This window comes from Brachycentrus maculatus, unplaced genomic scaffold (assembly GCF_059751285.1).
Source record: "Brachycentrus maculatus isolate JH-2025_06_01 unplaced genomic scaffold, ASM5975128v1 h1tg000396l, whole genome shotgun sequence".
In the NCBI taxonomy this organism is placed as follows: Eukaryota; Metazoa; Arthropoda; class Insecta; order Trichoptera; family Brachycentridae; genus Brachycentrus; species Brachycentrus maculatus.
In genome coordinates, this window is record NW_028281145.1 from 906,439 (window position 1) to 930,297 (window position 23,859).

The 23,859-nt window shown below is 29.1% G+C and overlaps 1 protein-coding gene across 5 annotated transcripts in view; it reads left to right on the plus strand.

The window, feature by feature from the left end:
- Window positions 1-2,886: 2,886 nt before the first annotated feature.
- The window catches only part of LOC148302933 (band 4.1-like protein 4A), a 252,422-nt gene continuing 231,449 nt past the window's right edge, over window positions 2,887-23,859 (plus strand). For all 5 annotated transcript variants that reach the window (XM_088270824.1, XM_088270829.1, XM_088270828.1 and 2 more), the window contains exon 1: window positions 2,887-3,383. The gene's annotated coding sequence lies outside the window, so the exon portion shown is untranslated. The remainder of the gene's footprint in view (window positions 3,384-23,859) is intronic.

Below are 23,859 nucleotides of genomic sequence, written 5' to 3' on the forward strand. Positions count from 1 at the left end.
TGCAATAATATAATTTATCAAAAAAATCAATGTTGCATATTTTTTCTCAAAATATATGAATACGAGTATATCATTTAAAGTTGATGCAATAGATGAGGGCGTTAGTTGCTTAAGATGCAGTTTTAAATACATAACAGACATATGAACTAAAAAATCTGAAAATATTTATATGCTTTGGGCTTATGCGTATAAAACCATTTTATATTACACGTTAACCTGTAGCCCGTGGGATAGAAAAATAACGGCATTTCAGTGATTATTAAAATCAAAGTAAGAAATTGTAGAAATAGATTGACGTATAACTTTTGCTTGTTCTGAAAATAATGTGAAATTGTTTTGTCCCACTACATTGATAAAGCAATCGTAATTCATTATTTTTAAATTACAATGATTAAAGAAAATACTTGTTTTTTACCACTTGAGTTTTATTAAAGACTACATGTTTCAGAAGTTAAACTTCCATCATTCAGGTCTGTATAATAACTAAAATATTAAATATAACAGCCAATGCCGAAACAATAAATAAAATATTTTTAAATTAAGTTTTAATTCCTGAATAAGTCTAAGAATAAACTAAGTAGTAAGAATTAAAACAAAATATCAATCAAACATGTATATAAGTTTTACTGTGAATTTAAATTTGATAGCATTCTTTGTCCCTGTCACTGCCAATCTAAGACCTAATAATAGTGACTAATTGCTGAGGGGTAGAAAAAACAACTTGATGTTTGTTACATTTGCGGTATTGCAAGGTGAATGGAAACAAAAACAATAACGCTATTTTTTCATCAATTTTTTTTATTTTATTTCATATTTTTTTATTATTTATTAACATTAATTGTTCACATTTATTTAAATCACAATTTAAACATATTATTTTTAAATGCAGAGACTCACCAAGCCACTTTGTGTGTCTTTGAGTTCTTTTTAAATACATTTTTTATTTTTTTAACCATTTTAACCTAATAACACAAAAAGAGAAAGAAATTAAGAATATAAACATTTTACAATAAATATAAAATAAACTCTTGATCATTTTCCGATTCCTTTATATTGCCTTTGTTCCATATTTTATTTTGACCTCTAACATCCGTCGGCAACAAATTAAAAATGTTCGGAACGATATATTGCAGTGTTCGACTCTCATATTTATTGTTAATTCTTGATATTAGCAAATCTTTTTTAAAAAAGTATGCTTTTTCATTTTATATTTATATCGGATACCCAGTTGAATAACCACTAAAATGTAAAGTGGTTGATTGACACGATATTTCAGAATTTATTATATGTACATAAAATGACTTGAGGTTGATCAACTGTTTCCTTAAGAGTATAAGCATTTGAAGCCAATACGAAGGTTTGGTTTCAAGTGTTACAAGCTGCTGGCTTCTGTTTCAAGAGGTGCCTCTTGAGAAATAAATCATGGCGCCAATCGAAAAAGCGCTCCGGCTTTTTATAAACCTCCTACTAATACCATCACGCCGTCTTAATGCAGGAGTAGGCGGAGAGAATTGAACGCCACGCTTGTTGGTATGTCCTGTCATACACTCACTTCTTTTGAATCCATACATCTAGTTATACGTATCCTATGGTTATGTAGACTTTTGACACAATCAAATTTAAGGTTTCGATTGACTTGGTCGTGCCAAGTCCTTTTTTAGCCATCTTCGTTATGTTCTCTGAATCCAAATTTTATATATCCACGCCCATGTACAAAAATCTGATTGATCTTGCCATCATATAATTAATGATTAGATTAATACTGTAGTGATTTGATTCGGTGCTCTATGCACCATCTGGGTGCGAGTAGGGGACAAAGAAAAATAAAACAATCAATGCAGTTTCCATAAGTTTAATATATTATTACCCATTAATATAAAATTAGAAGTAAATAGTTATAACTTTTAAATAATAAGAAAAAAGGTGACTTCATGATATGGGACATAAGAGTTGCTTAATTACCCACCTAAATAAAATCAGCTAATACATTATTATTGTTGCAATGTATATTTTATTGAAATAAACTGCGTATCGTTAGTGTAAATGTTACTTTATTTTATGTTACATCATATTATTTCTAGATATATATATATAACGTGGTAATATTTTCCTTCGTAAATTGGGTGTAAATAATATGTAAAGTGGGTGTATAATAATAAAATAAACAATACTTGCTTATTTTATTATTGTGTTGCTTTGTAATTAAAGTTTATAATTAAAGTTTATTCTTAATTTATCTTTATAATATTTTTCTATCTATCTATCTAATTCTGAGAGTTCAGAATATTATATTTTTCTCTCTGACGTCTTTTGTTTTATTCAGTGCGACGCATGCGACATCTGGTGGTAGAACTGTTTTATGTAGGTACTATTTGTAAGTACTTAATAAAATGTATAGGTAGGTACCTAGGTATTTTATTACATATATATTTTTATAATGTAAATGAACGCCTCGTCACGGGTTCTGCTTAGTGAGGCAGTCATTATAAAATAAAATAATGTGCTGTAAAAAATAATAAATAAATAAGTAAATACGTTATATAATAGTACCTATTTAGACTTCAATGACTTATAATATAAAATATTTTTATTTGAAAAAGTTATAAAACCGTAGTGTAAGATATCTTTTATTTAAATCAACAGCGCCCTCTGTTAATATCCTTACAAAGCGTTACGCAACGCCCACGCTCTTTAAAAGCTCAGAAGCATTCAGTTAGCTTTCTGAAAAAATCTTCAAACCCAAGATTCGAACCATATATGAAAATAAGGCTGTATCGTATTCATGGTTCAAACCTATTCTGAAATTTTTAGTTACCTCGCTTGTCGATAGATGGCAGTATTTCTGGTGGTAGCAATTATTGTTACACAGCCTAGCAGCAGGTTGGCATTGACTCCGGGGGGCTGCGACCGACGCAGGTGGCTAGCGAGCAGTGTGCGTTCAGCGAGCGGGCTCTTCGTATCCCGACCGGTCCTATAATCGCGCGTTCGAACTGTGTTTATAAGAGGTTTTTGACACTTGTTGGTTGAAAGTTATCAAAAGTTTAAAAATAAAATAAAAACTATACGTATATCGCGACATCTTCACATATTCTTCTTTAAAAATCAACCCATTTTTTCTTGTTTATGAAAGTTTTCTAGTGATCATTTCGAGTTGGAGTCGGGATGAATCTTTTGTTGCTCGCGCGGTCATTTGGGAAATCAACTTTTATCAATTGATTTTGTTCCGTAGATTTTGTCCGAACCTTTGGGTTCAAGGGAGCGTCTCCCTTTTGACGTTTTTAACTTTTGAAAAAACTTGCCTCCCGGGAGCTTTTGTGACTAAACAAACTTTGAAAGTTTACTCAAGTGGTTGGATTGTCATTCGCCGAGCATTGGAGTCAAAGGTAAAAAAATATTATTATCTACTCGTATATCTATTGTTGATTAATTTATTATTACATTTTGTAAAAAAAAACCCCTTTGAAATACATATATCAATATCTACTGATTACTTTCATAAATTAACAAACCAAATATGAAAAAGTACAACGATAAATGTGTAGCAATATTTAATTGTTACATCATTTAAATAAAATTTAAAAAAACCGTACCTGACCGAGTCACGATACGATCCCAGTTCTTAAAGTAGGTGTAAAGTAAAAAGTATGTTTTTTACATCAATGAATAATACAACTGAATATTGTAATACTTTTCTTTAATTAATGTTTAATAATATGAGCTTTAAATTATTACTTTATATAAATACATCACTATGAATTATTATATGTATTTTAATAATATTTCTTACGAGTATATTTAGTTTTTTAATTTTTCATCAATAATAAATGTAACCGATAATTGTAATACTTTTGTTTTGTTTAATAAATGTTAATTAATATGAGCTTTTAAGAATAAGTTTAAGAAATACATAATTTAAATGTATCATATTATGTAATATAATTATATTTTTTTTTAGAAAATTATTATTTAGTGTTTGTTCTCTATTCAATATTTTTATGAGCTTTTGAGAATTACTTTAAGAAATACATCTAGTTATTAAGTTGTTATTATATTTCTTAGTAGTATTTATTCTGGAGTTTGTTATATCGTGTTTTCCATTAATTACTCTTCTTTATTGTATCTTGTCTATTAACAGAAGCGTATACGAGTACGGATATGTAAATTCGAGTGCCCTAGCCATTATCGCTTTTCTCAATCCCCTATTCCATATTTATTTATTTTCTTATATAGCAGTGCTAGTCTTAAACTTCACTTACTTAAAGCTCCTTCACTTACGTTATATTTATCATTCGATTGCTTTGTCATATAATTGTCCATCAACGTGTCGTTATATGTGTGTATATATATATATATATATATATATATATATATATATATATATATATATATATAATATATATATATATATATATATATATATATATATATATATATATATATATATAAATATGTATATACATATAAATTGTGGATGTGTGTGTACAAAAGTGAGGACTGTAAAAACATTATGTACGTTTTTATAATTACATCGTCACAATACTTATTTGGATCATAATTCTACATAATTAAAATTAGATTAAAAAATTGTTTATCTAAAATCGAACCACTTAGTCTAGCGTGAGCGAGATATTCGTATACCGAGGTCGGTAGTAAATTTAAACAATGTATCTTAATATATTGCTTACATTATAATTATAGTTATAATACGCCCAACTATATATATATATATATATATATATATATATATATATATATATATATATATATATATATATATATATATATAAATCTTCTCTTCTGTGTCACCAAAAAATAACGATATTAATGTTTATACACCGGAAATTCTTGAGTAAAAAGCTATATAACAGTGACTAAGCGGTCGATAATAATGCTTTTCAAGTACCTTAATAATATTTGTGATAAACCTTTGAATAAACATAAGAAGGTACATCATATTATATCTGCTTGAAAATTTAACTCTGTTCAAAATATAAAGTTGACTGTTTGTCTCATTTACATTAATAAAGCTCCCAAACCATTGTCCAAAATACATTGCTATTCATATCAATGGATATTCAATTTGAGTCTTCTGAGAATGATAATAATATAAATAAATTTTATAATGTAGTTAGGTGCACATAGTGTCTTGCTAGCTCATTTGTTCATTATTCAGTATCCTTTATTGTTCCCTTTGGTCTTATTTGAATTATAATAAAATTAAATTCCAGGGGCGATGGGTACGGAATATCAATTATTTTAAAACCTCATTTGTCATACAAAATATTGATTTGTTTTGACTTCAATGAGAAAAATATAACTAACCCAAGCTTGATTGATTTGATTTACTCAAAAATAATAATAATCGTTTTGGATAATTCTGTTAATTTAATAAAATTTATATATTTTTTTGAAAGAGAGAAGTATTCGGGTTTATTATTATTTACAATAATACTTTAATTTCATACTATTTCTGTGAGCCTAGGCTGCTCATTATTAGAAATAGGTATCAAATAGTGTTAGAATGTACGGGACCACAACCCGCAAATTTTATTATTATATAGTGCCATTTTCGTAAAATATTACCTCAAAGGTAAGATATGAAAATTATTTTAATCGATGCTAGATTTAAAAAAAAAATCATAGATACAACAATTCAACTACTTAATGTATTGCTTAGTTTCCCTTAGGCTGAATGGCTAAATCAAGTGAACACGATACCACATCGTAATGCAATGATAATAACAATTTCCACATTCACGCGTTTAACTAACACGTAATAGATAGAAAATGTTTTTTTTAAACATTTATTGAAAATCTTTTATATGGTTCTCTCATTCCTTTGCTCTTTATGCACAAATCATATTATCACGTAAATTTTTAATATTTTAAATAATGCTGTAAGAAGTTGTGAAAAATCTTGGTAAAACTGCATATACGAATATATGTACTTCATTAAGATGTAATTAACAAAAGACGGTGATAACTTATGGTAGAAAGATGTAATTAACTAATGGTAGTTGTGAAAAATCTTGGATAAACTGCACATACGAATATATGTACTTCATAAAGATGTAATTAACAAAAGACGGTGATAACTTATGGTAGAAAGATGTAATTAACTAATGGTAGTTGTGAAAAATCTTGGAAAAACTGCAAATACGAATATGTGTACTTCATAAAGATGTAATTAACAAAAGACGGTGTTAACTTATGGTAGAAAGATGTAATTAACTAATGGTAGTTGTGAAAAATCTTGGAAAAACTGCAAATACGAATATGTGTACTTCATAAAGATGTAATTAACAAAAGACGGTGTTAACTTATGGTAGAAAGATGTAATTAACTAATGGTAGTTGTGAAAAATCTTGGAAAAACTGCAAATACGAATAAGTGTACTTCATAAAGATGTGATTAACAAAAGACGGTGTTAACTTATGGTAGAAAGATGTAATTAACTAATGGTAGTTGTGAAAAATCTTGGAAAAACTGCAAATACAAATATGTGTACTTCATAAAGATGTAATCAACAAAAGACGGTGTTTTTGTTTTCGCGATCAAAACTGTAAGGAAGTATATTACCATCATCATAAGTTTACCATATAATGAACACAATGATCATATTTGGTAAATATAAGTACCCTAATTAACTCCACTTTTGACTAGTACTCGTATATTATCGCATTCTGTGAGAGACTTCAGTAAACGGTTCTGATACCCAAACGTTTTAAAATGTAAATGGTATTTATGACGGTAAATTATGATAGCTGAACAGCGCTGTAATTTCCACAAAACAGCCATTCTTTTCTTCCAGCTTACCTGCATTATTAAGCTACGAATCTATCGTTCCACTTCTCATGAAAACTGTTCTCCAGCGGGAACTAAACTGTCTTGTAAACAGAGAAAAACACCTTAATAAATCTCGTTAAACAGTAAAATCTTGGAACGGTTACCTGTGAACGGGCATAAGTATTTGCCTACTCCATCAGTTAAGACGAATAAGTTGAATAAAGCATGAACTTAAAGTATGATTGATTACTACATCATGATTACCGGTTTCGGAATAACCATTCCGTCATGAGTTCAAATGTAGACTACGGTGATTTTTTTAATTTTAGTTTTACTTAGTAAATATCAATTTTTCTTAAAATCTATTGTGACGCGTGTTTTGATGTGGAACACCGTATGTGAAACTAATTCCAAATTTTAGAGTTGTGCACTTGGGACTTTGAAGGTTGAATAAAATAAATAAAAATAAGAGACATCCCCTACCCCCTCTTCAACCTTCAACGTCCCAAGGACACAACTCTTAAATTTTGAATAAGCTTCACATACGGTATTTGAAAATGATACGCAATCATCGAAATACGTATCAAAATAGATTTAAAAAATAGTGGTACTAAGTAAAACTTAAATTATAAATAGATAGATATTACCACAAAATGCCTGCCGAATCAGTTAATGAAATTAAAGTGAAATTGATTTGGTCTCTTCTCTCCCTGTGGTCTCAATCCTGTGGTTTGCAGCAAGAAATGACACCTCCTTCACCATTCTGGTCTATTATGCGAAATCCTCTTCAACTTTTCATACGTTAAACAGTCCAATTTTGGTCTCTTATTTATATAAAACATTTTTTTTTATTATCATTTTTTGAAAGATAGAGAAAGATGATTACAATCGGAATATTTTTAAAAGCGTACTTTTAGTATAATCTAATGTTTATATATATATATATATATATATATATATATATATATATATATATATATATATATATATATATATATATATATATATATATATATATATATATATATATATATATATATATATATATATATATATATATATATATATATATATATATATATATATATATATATATATATATATATATATATATATATATATATATATATATATATATATATATATATATATATATATATATATATATATATATATATATATATATATATATATATATATATATATATATATATATATATATATATTAAATATTATAATCAAACACTGATTTTTAGATTCTACTAAATTGTATAATGTTAATACAATTTAGTTAATAATAATAGATATTTCATATAAAAATCGAAATGGAGTTCTACAAATTGAACGCCAAAATTGTAAATAAAATTTGATTTATTATTTATTTTGGGTAAGTCTGTATTAATTGCGTTACTTATTTCTAATTTTCCTAGATTATCAAAACGAAGACCAGTTTTATTTATTTACATGTACATTATTTATTTACATTTTTAAGTGGTATTACACAATTTGAACGATGAATGATAAGGAGGGTGTTATATTTCCATATCACCAGTTAACAATGATTTTAATGTACAAAATGTATCATTGATTAGTTACATGGAGTAGTATCTATTCAGTCAGAAGTGAGATTCTTTCGGTGAATGATACTAACTATGCATTCGTAATGTGTTCTTAGGTATGTATTCCCAGTGTTATCCTGGATATCCCGTACGAGATAGGCTTTGTTATTGTATTATTAAAGTGGACAGCAGCAAAATCTAGCGTCCTCACAAGCACAAACATTAAGTAAAGCTTAGTAAAAAAGTGTATCATCTCATCCGTTTGTAGAATACCGTGAAGCTCGCGTGCTCCGCTTTATATGAGCGTATTACATTTTACCTGTTTGTTATGTGAGTGAGGACCGCAAACAGAGTTGAACGGCCGCACTGCATAACGGCAACCATCGAGTATTCTTCGACTCTCCAAGACGCCAAGTAATTCAAGTAACGAGACACATAATGCAAAGACACGCAATTGTCTTTGTTTCACCGATTAGGGGAAAGGATACTTTATCCAACGGGCCATCGGGCTTTTTGGTCACTCGTTTTTATCATTACAAATGATTATGTTTGCTTTCTTAAGGAAATATTTGGACTTGATGATTGATTGTGATCTTCGATAGTGACTGCAGAAACAGCTTGACGCATGTCGAGTACAAAATACAGAGTACTGAGGTAGCGTGTATGTACGGACATTATTCTCCATTCGCGACATGTTTGCACGTATAAGATTGCTAGTAATACTTACACAACATGAAGGAATTCGATACACATGCGATCGATATTCATTATCAATCAAATACATTTGTTTCTTATAACTGCGAACATTCTGTTCTCACTCCTCGAAAAGAGTTACGATATATTATGGGTCCAGTTTTAAATATGTGGATATTAAATTCGGTTAGTGAGGACAAAATTTTATGTTTGAAATACAATCGCAAAACCTGCATATAAAGGTAATTGCAAATTTCAATAAATTTGTAGGGAAGTACTTACTTTTTTAAATATTTTTTTATTCAGGACGTATGTAGAAGAGAAAGCCTAAAATAGCATTTAATTTTTTCCATACCAGACACTGAAGTATTCCCCATACGAATGATGCATTTATATTATAGAATAGTAAATGTGACACAAGTGAAAAAAGTGATTACTCTCAGTCTCAGTGTTGCATACTCGTAGTCTTGTTGAAAATACAAACATCGGGGATATTATACGAGTCCCTTGAAGATATATTTTTAGATTTAGGTAAATTGAAGTCAATGATTCAAAATTATTATACATGAAAACCTTTCCATTAAAAAAGAAATAAAAGCTAAATAAATAAGTGTTAACAAAACAATGTTGAATTGTAGGGATCGTCTTGCCTTTATTTGAATTTAATTTAGTTTTTTACGAATATTTTTTATGCCTAGTATTTTCCAAGCCAACAAGCATGAAAATTGCCGGCTTTAAGTCCTATAAGTCTCAAATTTACATTTTCAGTAGGAAAACCAAAATTATAAATCCGCCCGCGAGCTATAAATTATTCTTTTGTTTTTCAATGAATTACTATGTAAGCTGTTCGCACAATGTAAAAATGAGTTCAATTATACAATAAAACTTATTTATCATCTCAAAAATACTAAAGTTAACCCATTAACAAAAAAAACTTATTCTATATTTTACTTTTTGATAGTTTTTATTAAAAAAATACTTTTAAGCTAAGCCAAAAAATATTGGTGCCGTATTAACTGCGTTATGTTTTTTTTTTTTAAATAATTTACAAAATGCTGACTCTTTTGTAGGTGTACCCAAGAGGTGCAAATATATTGCAAATCAGAAACATATGCTGTCACATGTTCATGATCATTATTAACTTTAATAATTTTTTATGAAGCTCCGCCAGACCATCACATATAGAATACTGTAAATTTATGCAAGCAAGGAATAATTAGGAATATAATCAGGTATGGAGTTGAATAGGGAGAGAGAGATGCATGATATGAGAGAGTGCATGATATGATGGACAGTTAGGTTACCAAGAATACATAGTAAATTTTAAGATTTTTAGATGTGTATTTCTCACATTGAAAGGTTATTCATTTCTGACTCTGACAGCTCAAGCGGAAAAGGTATTACTAAGGAATGATGTGGTATGAAAGTGTCTCTTCCGAGAAGAGCGAATCGATAGACCATGATCATAAATGTGTTTCAACAATACATTTTGTTACATTGGGATTGTGAAGAATATTATTAACAACATTTTGAGTGTGTCCAAATACTTGTTCACAAAATCTGGATTATCTCCAATTACAGGAGTTATTTTCATATTATTTTTTGACATTTCATCAAAGACGAAGAAGAATATGGAAATCTCGGCATTTACCAATAGATGTCTCTAGTGAAGTTCTAGTGATTCAAGAACAAAGTTTCTAAATTGGTTCATATATATAGAACTTCCAAGAATTTGAGTAGTGTGGTTGTCAATAATGGGTAGAATTGGTGAATGTTACACGTGTGTAAAGTGATCACTTAAACCAGCCTATGACGGTCGTAAGCCCCGCAAATGCCCAGACTTCCATATTCTTCTTCATCTTTGATGAAATGTCAAAAAATAATAAGAATATTATTGGTATAAAGAGTTGTTAGAAAGATTGTAGGTGTATGCGCTGATTTTTTATTTTTTGTCAATTTTTTATTTAAAAATAAAGCGATTTTATTGTATCTGCGGACGCTTCAGGGACCTAGATATTGAATATTAGAGCACGCGTAGAAGACTGAAGGACAAATTGATATGTTATGTGGCTAGAATATAATTCTGCAGACGTTTTAATGATTCAAGAGTGTAGTATTTTTCCAACCTCAGAATTATTACACATATACATAGCAACATGAAGATTATTGATGTATCTGATCTGATGTACCATCTATGTATGTGTAAGTTTATATAAATACAGACTGAACTCAAATATTTGCTTTACTGTGCACAGTTTTCTATACCGGAGGAAATGTTTACATATATTATTTACAAAGAATGTTCAATAGCATTATAATAAAGGAATTTCATCGTCTTATTAATTTTCTAGAAGTCAACGTCGTTTATTCTCATTTATAACAGATTTCATTAATTAAGTGAAGTACCTACACCGATGTATTTACGTCTTGTAAATTTATAGAGACGGACTTCCATTAGTCAAAATTAATCTCCAGCTTTATTCTGTTATTCATTGCAAAATGGCTTCGTTACAGTATACTTAGGTAGGATTTAGGTACCTCATTACAATAATACAAAGCGCTTAAAGGCAGTAAGATTTCTGATTTTTGGTCGAATTAATACCGTATACGTCTTTATAATATTATTACTCTCATTCGGTTAATAATCACATACTTATAAATTATGACAACATATTTACACTCAAATACAAAATTCACATAAATCGCAACATAAATATTTAGTGTTATCATCGTATTTTGCATGGGAAAATGGGCTTTCATTGTTTAAAATTCAAACTTTGAAAGGTCATATTCCCATACAATATTAATTTTAAATATGGCATTTGAATTCTCACACCAAAAATTTGTACAATATAAAATTCTATGCTTTTGGATTATTATCTATTACACAAGAATAATGATCTGTTTTTATCAGTTTGTATTGATACGGAGAAAGTTACATATTTAGCTTATTTTTTGTATTAAATTTCCTCCGCAATTTACAAAGTAAAATATTGCATTGATTCATTAAAATATGTATTAAGTGCTATTTTTAAACCAGTAAAAATATGGTATTGAGATCATAAATAATACTATTATGTGGTCCTAAAAAACATTAATAAATGCTTTATTTCGTATGAAAACCCTTTATTTCAAAAAAATATTTTAAATTATTTCATAATACCATAAAATTAAAAATATCTTATCTTCGTTACACCTAAAAATCCTTAAATTGTTTGTTAAACCAAAAGTGAGTTAGAGACCTCGTTTTGTAAATTATAATTTTGCTTTAATTTGAAAATTGATAAATAACCATTTTGGATTTCCTAGAGCATTATAAAGGAATATATAAAAATATTTTGTCTTTTGCGCTTAAAAAATTTAAAAAAAAATGTAAATTTAGATTCGGAATTCACTCTTTATGTGTGTTAATTTTTTTGTTTCTTGCTACGAAATGTATTGAATATTTTTAATTAATCAACAAAATATAGCCCGAAATAGGAGCAAAATCTTTTATTGACTGCCTAAATTAACGTAACAGTTCATTTAAAAAAGGCCTTTGATAACAGTCCGAGTGGTATGCGCCAGAACTTTTAATTAGTCCAATTGAATGTTACGGCATAGCCCATGGAGTATGGAGTTGATATAGCCGCTCCCGTTAGTATAACATAATACCAAAGCGGTAACCGGTATAAGTGAGTCGATGAAGATTCATCTGCTGCTATCCCGGCACTTTACTCACTCTACTGTGTCTGCCCAGCTGATTCGCTTCCTTTTAGTGCCACATTTTTATGGCATCCTGTCACGGACTGTTGTTCTATAGATGACATGTGTTAAATGTTTTTTTTGTACGACTCGAGTCTCGGAGACGTGACCGTGAGTTCGAATGAACTCTATACCCATAATAATGCGGCTTATCGTGTAACGTGCGATATGACTGTCACCAAGCAATACATTGCAAATAATATTTTTCAATATACAGTAAAACCTCGATATAACAGACTTTTATTTAACTAACTTCGGATATAACGGACGAAAAATCCGGTTAATGTAAAAAAAAAGTCCCGTTAATATTATATATGCCTAAATTCAAGTGTCGCCGCATGTAAAAACTTTTTTAGCGGTCATGATATTCATGTCATACGTCTATCACTAGAATTTGCAACAAAAGCAACAAAACTTCCAAATATCAGTGTTAAGATCACATCTCGGTAAGATAATGAAGTTCATCTATAATTTATGCATATTTATAATTTTAGAGAGTTGATCATTAAAAAAACAGCAAACTTCAAGAGTGCTAATAAAACTTGATTCTTTCTTCAATGCAGGATTACCGAAAAAAATCTCTTCGATATCGAACAGCTACGTCACTTCACGACGAGTATCCGAAGACAATAAATAGAATTAGTATAAATTATAGTCAAATACAGTGTTCATATTTTCTAACTAACTAACTAACCATCACGCCGCTTCCCCGCAGGGGTAGGCAGAGAGAATCGAACGCCACACCACTCTGTCTTTGCAAACATTCTTTGCCTCTTCTACATTCATGCATATTCATATTTTCAACAGCAAAAAATGTTTTATTTTAAACCTATATTTATATAACGGACTATTGGCTTTAACGGACACCCCCTCCCCTTAATTAGTCCGTTATATCGAGGTTTTACTGTACTTTTAATTGTTAAATATTTTGTTACTAGAAACGCTTAAACGATGTTATATTTTTATTGAATTTATGTCACGTAAAAATAAGTGCTATAAAAAATATCACGCTTTGTTTATTATTGAAAAATAACATTTTTTTAGTACCAACAGTATTAATTTAAATTAATCTTATCCATTTACCCGAAATTTCAAGTGATCGCAAAATGGCCGAAACCATAGTACGTTTTCGTAGAGATTCAAGTATCAATTACGTTACCCTAACGGTCGCAAAATTAACCGCTATTATACATATTATTTGATAACACGTTTTTTGAGCGGTGTTCCTAAATGAACGTACATAAGGAGCTCTAAATTCCGAGAAAGGTAGTGTTTTTAGAAGGCAGTTATTGGAGGGATTTCCTTCTCCGAGTATCCAATTCTTTTGTTTTGTGTAATTAAATATTTAAAGGCGTAATAAACTCCTCCCTATTGTACTGCCACTCAGTGTCTGAGGAAGGATAGTTAATTAATAGACAAACCTCGTACGTACTCTTCCACTCTCCGCAGTTCGCGGAATCTAGCGATTGGATTAGACATCTTGAAATGTACCGATTAAATACAGTTTCCGTTCCGGGGCCAAAAATGTATCCACATCCAACGCGTTGAACTCGCTTCATTCATTTATATGGTTTGGGTAGTCATTCGATTTATAGCAGAAAGATAACATCTGGAAGTATCTGAGAAGAAATCGATTCACAAACCTTGCTGATCAAATTATTATGAATGTAGGTAATATCAATGGGATGGTGTATTACCATATATAGTACGCCATTAACAAATTGTCGATAGAAATAAATTGTAATACCTGATGTTGCTTTTACATTTCTATAACCAGGGCTTTTTTCCATGTAACGCGGTGGAACAGCGCGGCTGTCCAAATTTAAAACACAGTAAGGGACATTTTTTGTAGTAGGTTTTTTTGCATTTATGGACTAAGTAGACTCTACTTAGTCCAAAAGTGCAAAAAATACCTACTACAAAAAATATGTCCCTTACTGTGTTTTAAATTTGGACAGCCGAGCGTTCCAGCACCTTTTTTCACGATTTATTTTTTAAAATTTCAATATCATTTAGACGAAACAATGTTTTTGCTTACATAAATATAATCTATATTTGTATAATACGTCAAAATGATAGGAAAAATTGCTTTTAATTGCATTTAAATGATATTTGAATGTATTTTGTTTTAGTAAAAAGCTTGACATTAAATGAGTTCTGGGACCTTTTTGTTTTTAAAAAAAGCTCTGTCTTTAACTATAATAAAATAATAACTATATATTTTTTTCTATATTCGTCGTCACTGACATCATCAGATTGGTGATGTTGGTAACGGCGACACCCAGTCACTGGTCAAATAAAATAGATGTGGAAAAAATTAAACAGTTATTATTTTATTACATAAAATGCTGTTCCACCAAGAAATGTTAGTACAAAATTTAAATTTCTACAACTCTTTTCCTATAATCGTCAAGTCTAGCTGATTTATCAATTTCATCACACGGCTAGTCTTCATTGGTATTCAATGCAAGCCCACCGAGCCGTAATAATACTTCGTGTCATTGTGATGCGCATCACACACGCGCACTTCAAAAATTATTCAAAAGTAAAAGTCCTGACAGCCGCCAGGCGCATGCGCAAGCCCTAACTATAGTAAAGGACACTTTGTCCATACGTTTTGTATATAATGAACTTTGAATATATATAAATGTTTTGGGTACAATGGCTAGCTGTATTGAAAATAAGAATATGGTATTTTTCTACGATTTTTAGAAAAATACCATATTTATAGAGTAGAGTGATCACTATATTTATCGGTATTTAAATTCGCTTAGTTTAATTGATATTCATAAAAATATCGAAACGATATTTTCTTGTTAATCTAAAACTAGAATTGGGATAGAAAATCCTTAAAAATAATGTTTTTCAAAAATAAAGTACGTTTAATTACAGTAACTAGCCACTCGATATTTATGAACAATAAACAAGAACACAAGCACTGCAAAACCGAGGCTAATTTTAATAATAATAAAATAATGACAAAGATTTCACAAATTAAAATAATGATAATAATTATAATAACTAAGACAGAATTCCTTATTTTGCTGTAAAAAAGAACCAATAATTATAATGCGGCTAGTCACTGAACAATTTATTAATTAAATGAAGCCTGTACGGTTTAAAAAAAAACTGAACATTTACCCTAGGTACTAATGTTGTAAACTTAAGTGTGTTAGACCAAGACTAATTATCAAGTTTTAGTTGCAATTCCTAAAACAAAATAATTTAGTAATTAATTTGATTAACATAAACGGCTTGAATATGAAAAACATTTTAATTTATGCAAGCTTTCATCAGATCCTCAGAGGAATAATCCGAAGACACATTTCAAACCAAAATATACAAAATATTGAAATTGGTGTCCAGGCTAATTAAATTTTTTGACTATTTCATAAAAATGAAGTAAAATTTAGTGAAAATATTTTTTTTTAAATCTGTTGATATATTTTTATACTAAGTGTTTTAAAGCAATTTCGTTAGAAATTTTATAACTTCAAATTATTGTCGATCTATCCTTTATGGGTGAGGTGATCTATTCAACTAAGCCTGACAGGCTTACTAATTCCTAACGCCATCAGAGTTGACAGAACAAGCACGTACACTGGTGTTTGAAGCGTGTAACTATATAGGTTTAACATTACTATACGTCGTAAGTTTTTAACACTCTGTATACCAGCGTTGCGCCTGTGTTAAAACTATGTTCGGGTCAACTCTAATACTGAATTTATTGTAACTGCAGACAGTTGGTAGAATTCCATATTGAATTGTTGGGTAATATATCCAAAATAAAACAAGGTTAGAATTCAATCCAAAAAACCTTGTTTTATTTTGGATATATTACCCAACAATCTAATACTGAAGTCTACGTACTTTGATTAAATGATGGACTCTCGATAGTATAAATTTTTGGATTTGTGAAATAACTCTTGTTTTAAATTTTATCTACACCCAATCGTGATATGGATAAAATCACTCGTAAACGAGTAGAGGCTTTAAAAAGTGGTGATATGGCACTGCGTCGCATTGACGCAGTGTAATCTTGATCGTTACTAACATGAAATCAAGGCGATCAATCCTGCGCTTCAGGTATGGTAATATAAAATAAATATTTAAGTGAAAAATCAATAGTATTTATATTTTGATCCTTCTGGGAATCGAACACGATCCATCTAACATACTTATGGCTTAAGTACTGGACAAGATCTATGAAACTACCAAACAATACAGATGACATAAACTTTAAAAATATTCGATTTATTTTTGGATGACTAAACGCATATTGAAACTCCAGTAAATGTTATATATGATTACAAAGTTATAAATAAACTAAAGTATTATACATGTACGTGCTATGCACGTTGGTGTATGAGCAATAATGACTCGTCTTGGTTCGAGAAAGCTCGACGACATTACACGTTACACGACCCATGTTCACCGAGCTTATTATATGCAAATTACGCTATCAAGTACATGACAAAATGTCTCCGTAAGGTTTAATATACAAACATACGTGTATATTGTACACGCATTTACTTACATCCTTAAAGGAACATTGCAGAACTTCGTATTTTTAAACGAAAACGGCTGTCGTGCATTTGGGAATATAATATACTTTCAAGTCGTGCTGAAAAATAATTCAATGTTTTAAACCTCCATTTTAAAGTTTATGTTAAATATATTTTATACTTTTCGGAATATACATACTACTAGTACTACTAATGACACCGTGGGTAGGCAGAAAGGATGGAAGGTCACCCTACACTGTCCTGACATACATTCCTAGCTTCTTTCATGTCTATGCATCTAGTCATACATGCCTTCCAATTACGTAGACTTTTGACACCGCCAGATTCTGAATAATTTGGTCGTGCCAAGTCTTTTTGGCCGTTCTAGTTCTGTTCTCTCGTTCACATTTGCCAGACATATTGTCTTAGTCATTCTCTTGCTATCCTTTCACAGCTATACCTTCATTACTAATACCATTTTTTTAAATTGTCATACAACGTTTTTTCACCCATTTGTCTGAGGGAACGCATTTCAACAGTATTCACTATGCTTTCATCATTTCTTTGCCAATTCCATTTTTCGTTTCCATACATGAATGTCGATACCAGTACTCCTTTGGTAAATGCCAGTTTAGCTTCCATGGACATATTTTCATTTGAAATCACACTATTCAAAGTACCATTTATTCTATTCCCTGTATTCACCTTTCTCTCAATACCTTTATACACTTCTCTATGCATTGAGAAGATGTTTCTTTGATACAAAAAAATATAGCTAAAATCTTAATGAATTAAAAATTGTAAAATTAACAATTTTCTGGTATCTAGTAGACCAAACTAGCAGACAAAATAAATTGTAGAATATACGCCAAATAATAAAAAACATTTGTCGTAATGTCTGGTGTAAGAAGTCGTCTTGCCACGAGGGATTTCCCCTTTCAATCTAATATAATGAAGAAGAAAAAAACCCAAACAGAAGACATTCTCTTCATTACATACAAGCTACTAAACTTTCACGAATTATGGGAGTAAGTTGTTTTTTATACTAAAAAGAGAAATATTTGTGTATTTTTTTTTATCTCCAAAAATTCTTCAATTACATACGATTTCTGTGATCCTAAGCGGCTCATTTTAAAAGAAAAAAATGTCCCTCTCCAAGCACATGAGCTCAGTTTTTTTTTGGAGCGTCTCTCAGCGTAACTAAAATTTTATGATTGTATTAAGTAAAGATGTTAAGAAATTGTTTTAAAAATATTGATTAATAAAAAATAGTAATCAAATTGTGGTAGAGTGGGTTCGAACCGAGAAACTCAAGAGTCAAGTTGATATAAAATTTATGATAACTTGATGTAATATTCTGCACCATTTTAATGTTTGGTTCCTTAAATTGTCACACGTAGGTACGTAATTTTACATGTAAGTATGTATGTTTTGTATATGTTGAGCGTACGAGGCAGTTCTTATCATTTGGGTGCAGCGTCACTTTAAAAATATTAGTATTCGCCTCCCGAAGGTAGACGGGGTTATAATAAATCTGTTCCTGCAGCGGGTACGATGGATGGGCTGAGAGTAAGGATCTGTCGTATATTATTATATTGCCAATCTCGTGTATTGGTAAAGTGAACCTCGGCATTGCTCTGTTCCCGGGTTCTATGGGACTGAGAGCGGTCATTGACGTACAATCGTGCACCAATCTAATTGTTTGGCAGTATCTTTGATCTTGTCCAATACTTCGACCATTAGAGAGATTATTATCACTCATGGATTTAAAAAAGCTTATTTCGTAAACGTTGTAATGTAATTCTTTGTGTGTTAAAAATCTTAAAATTCCTAATGTAATGTGAAGAATTGTAGTATTTTTTAAATTTTAAAATTCCTCATATAACACTTGATTACATAAAATTTTTATTGTATTTGATTATATAAATTAAAATGTTTACATTCTCATGTTCAAAATCTTTGCCTGTGACAGGTAAAAAAATGTTTTAAAAAATCTCGATGGCAGCGCCATCTATTGAATGCAACAGAAATGAACGCAATAAAACTCACCATCATCAGGTTTTTCTTCATTGCTGCTAAATATTGTATACTTACAAGGATTGTGAAATTAAATGTATTATAAATGTATGCTTTTTTCTTTTACATTCAACCAGACTAAGACACAGCAAGGCGTGCGGGATTCAGCTAGTTATTAAATAAATTTGTGATACAAGTCCAAAATACCCCTTTACAAGTACCAGTGATATAATATTTGTACATAATTTTCGCCTTATTTGAAAATATTAATGAATTTTTATCCAGTTTTCCCTGCGATCCGTGTAGCCTCGGTATGCTATATTTTAATAATAATTATAATTGTCTGATCATGAAGATAAAATCTGGATATTTCAATTATTCCAAATCACTAATAACTCTACGATATTTATCTCCCCACCATGTTTGGGATTTTTTTCCTTCTAACATCGGAATTTTTTATTTTATTTTTCCATTAAGACCTTCATCTCGGTAGCTTACAACATCTGTTGCAATATGAGAAAAAAACGGTGTAGTCATCGTTGCTTTTAACCTTTCTTGAACGCATATCAGACAATGATCGGCGGGTGATATTTGAGTTTGATTAAATTTAGCTTTGTACATTTTACAGCTCAAAATAAATGAAAGAAAGGAAGAAAACTTATTTTGCACATAAAAGAAATAACAATTCAAATTTTAACGTAAAATATAACTGAACACATGTGATTTGTACTGTACACCTACGATATGATTATTAGACATGAATTTATAACTGAAATTTGAAACATGTATTTAATGTTACTTTTCCAAGAAATGACCCAACATTTTCTGTTTTATTTTAACTTTCAATTGTTCTCAAAAATACTTGATGCTTGCTCATCAAGTATTTTTAATATTCAACGACTCGTGTCTCATTGAATATTTAAAAAAAAAAACTCAGTTTCTCCAAAGAGTATTAATGATACCTACGACATAACAGTTTGATCACGAAATACATTCATTTAGTGGATGTAACATATCGACAAAACCACATTTCAATTTTTAAAAGTCTAAAAATATTAAACACACATTTATATATTTCAAATTTTTAAAACGTATAAACGTTTTATGTATAATACAAAGCCTCATAAAGAGAGATACATATTACGATGTACTTTATCAAAGCTTTATTTTATATTTTCGTACATATATCATACATTAACAACCCATGTCCAATAGAAAATTCTACAAAGCTAGAAACTGGCTTTCAACATCAAAGTTTTCTTAAAAAAATATTTATGAATTCACATTTAATTATTTGTTATTTCTGTTTGCCCTTTAACCTTTAACGAATTCGTATTTCATTTACTTGATTAGTAACTAATTTTCATATTTTTTTTATATTTAAACACGTAAATTTAAGAATTCATAAAAATAAGTTATTTCAACTTGGTTTGCTTGTGATTTCATAAAAAAGTTCAAATTTACAGGACAATATATTTGTAGTATGTATTAAATTTATAACTCACAATTCAGTGATTAAACAAAAAAGGAAAAAAGCGTAAAATAGGTATTATTTAAGCTTAAAACTTGAAAAATTACTAAGCCAACCATTATTTTGAATGAAATGATACATAATGGATTTCCACTTACTCATTATTTTATGCATCCATTCTGCATTTTAATGACGTTGTTGAAAGTTCACTCAGTGACCTCACATCAACCATCTTCTGTCGTACATTATCATTGTATTTATAAATACATCACGTATTTAATATGTATATATATATATATATATATATATATATATATATATATATATATATATATATATATATATATATATATGTATATATATAAATATATATATATATTATATATATATATATATATATATATATATATATATATATATATATATATATATATATATATATATATATATATATATATATATATATATTAACGAAAATTTAGCTTAGAAGATAAAACACAAAACTGAATTAAATATAACATATATGTATCTAAGTACATACAAAAAAATGTATCATACCATTTGACCAAAGTAAATTAATTGAGTTATTCCGGAGATTATTATTAGACACCATTAAATTAACTCTTATGTCCTTTAAAACTGAAAGCTAGAATGTCGTTAAATCCTTAATAAAAACAGTCATAACTAGCCACCTTTTCGCCTTTTTATTACATATAACGAAATCGTATTTTAAGTCATTTTAATGGCATATTTTATAGGATAATAAATCGTTTATTACCATGAGTGCTCTGCTACCAGGACCTAGAGTTAGAATAATATTTTAAAATATAATGCTATTTGAATTTTTAATTTACATATGCCACAGCGATATAAAACATAACTATAAATCAGGACAATATAAAGGGTACGAAATATTAAATCGTACTTAAACTATTTTCCTTAAATAAAAAAATGCGTTAGTCCATGTAAAATGAGTTGGACATATGGAGCGAATGGGTGACGATATTATGACTAAGAGAGTATATTTAACAAATGTTAAAAGGAGAAGAGAACGTGGAAGATCATGAAAGATTGGGTATGACTAATAGAATCAGATATTTTGCATATTTAAAGCATTTTTAACTTTGTGGTATGGTGATACAACACTCTCAATATCATTCATCATTCATTTACCACTTATATTACTTACTTTATGACTATCGGTTTCGAAAAAAACCATTACGAAATGGTTCAGGTCACATTTATTGATTAGTTTGAGTCTACATTGACCTGATCTTTTAATACAACCAGCACCTAAAATCTAGTCATATCAAGATTCTACGTCACCAAATGGCATGTGTGACTAGATGTATGAGTAAGATTGCAGTGTATGTGATGACAGATGAGTGTGACGTTCCATCATCTCCCTTGCAAAACGATGTGATGATAGTAGCAGAATTCTAGTATTAAGAGAACAATCTTTTTGAAAATTAGTATAACTGTAGTTAATTCAAATAGAAAAACTAATTTTGGGCTTCATTCTATTGTTCGAAAAATTAAAACTTTTTATTACTTGAATTACAAAATTTTTACATTTATATTTTACTAGTCATTCCTATTGGACCGAGATGAATATATGAAACATAAATATGAAAACCATAAAAATATTTTACGTTCCTACCTTAATTTCTTTAAAAAAAACTTTTTGCCGTTATTTAATCGCGATTTAGGATTACCTTAATTTCGTAAAGCTTGCTTAGAACATTAAATGAGCAAAAAGTTTATTTTTCTAACCTTAATAGTTAAATTATACCTCTTTCTAAATAATCAAATAACAAGAAACCTTTTTGCTATCCTACACCTAGTGAAATATAATGTTTCGTTATTTAAAGGATAGTCTCATTCTATATTTTGAAATTCCGGGAATAATCCAGGGTTCTCAGTAAGTAGAGGAAGTACTAAAATAATGTAAGAGCAATGGGCACTTTTCTCGTTGCTATTAAAATTTTGCATTATTATCAGATGCATGGAGCGTTCTCGAGTAAAAGCCACAGTAATTATGCTACATTTGAAGAACTTTGCCAGGTAGGTAGGTACCGGAGACTTACCAGTTTATATGGGTATGATTATAACATCCAATCATAAAGTATACTGCTGTATTCATATTTCCTTTTTGACGAAAATAGAGACGAGAAACATTGTGAAAGGTGGAGAGAGTGCAAGATTTTTTAGTATTATTTTGCTCTTTTTTGGGGAGGGAGATTTTTATATAAACATTTCACAAAATTTAAATGCTTGTATCAAAATCTTCCTCCTCAAAAGTGAACAATAGTTTAAAAAAAATGAAATAACAACTATGTATTAAGTTTTTTCCACATGTATTTTATTCGGCCAGTAACCGGGTTTTGTCGTTACCGACATCAACAACTATATAAATACTGGAAAATAAATATAAAATTAAGAAAATATAAAATAGTGAAAAAAACTATATAAATACTTGTTATTTAATTATATAACATGCAGTTCCAACAAAAAATGCCTGAACAAAATATAACTCTTAAAATTGTTTTTAATACAACAAATACTAGTATTCATCAAGTAAAATTAAGAGTAAAATGAATAGTTATTACTACAAACTTTAATGGATGAATAAATGAAGAAAGAAAATAAACAAATAACAACTACTTTTAAATAAATATTCATTCAATTAGGTTTTTGGGTTCAATCATTTAAAGCTATTAGTGTATTTTGTATTTATAAAATAAATTGACAACAAAAACTTGAAAAAAAGCTGGAAAGAAATAGTTATGAATACTATACTAATCTGTAACTGAAATTGTAACAGTTACCTTATTTATTGATTTGGCATTAACTTTTTGGAATGATATCTTGATTATTAAAAATTAAACACTTGTATTAGACTTGTTATTAAATTATCATGTGAAATGAAACTCAATTAGTTGTCTAATAAAGTGTTTAATTTTTAATAATAACTGTTATCCATTCATTAGTCATAAGTCACACCTCTACTTCTGAATCAATCAATACAATTCTTTTCTTGAATGTTTTTCGCAGATACTTTGTGGCACATTTTATTAACTTTATA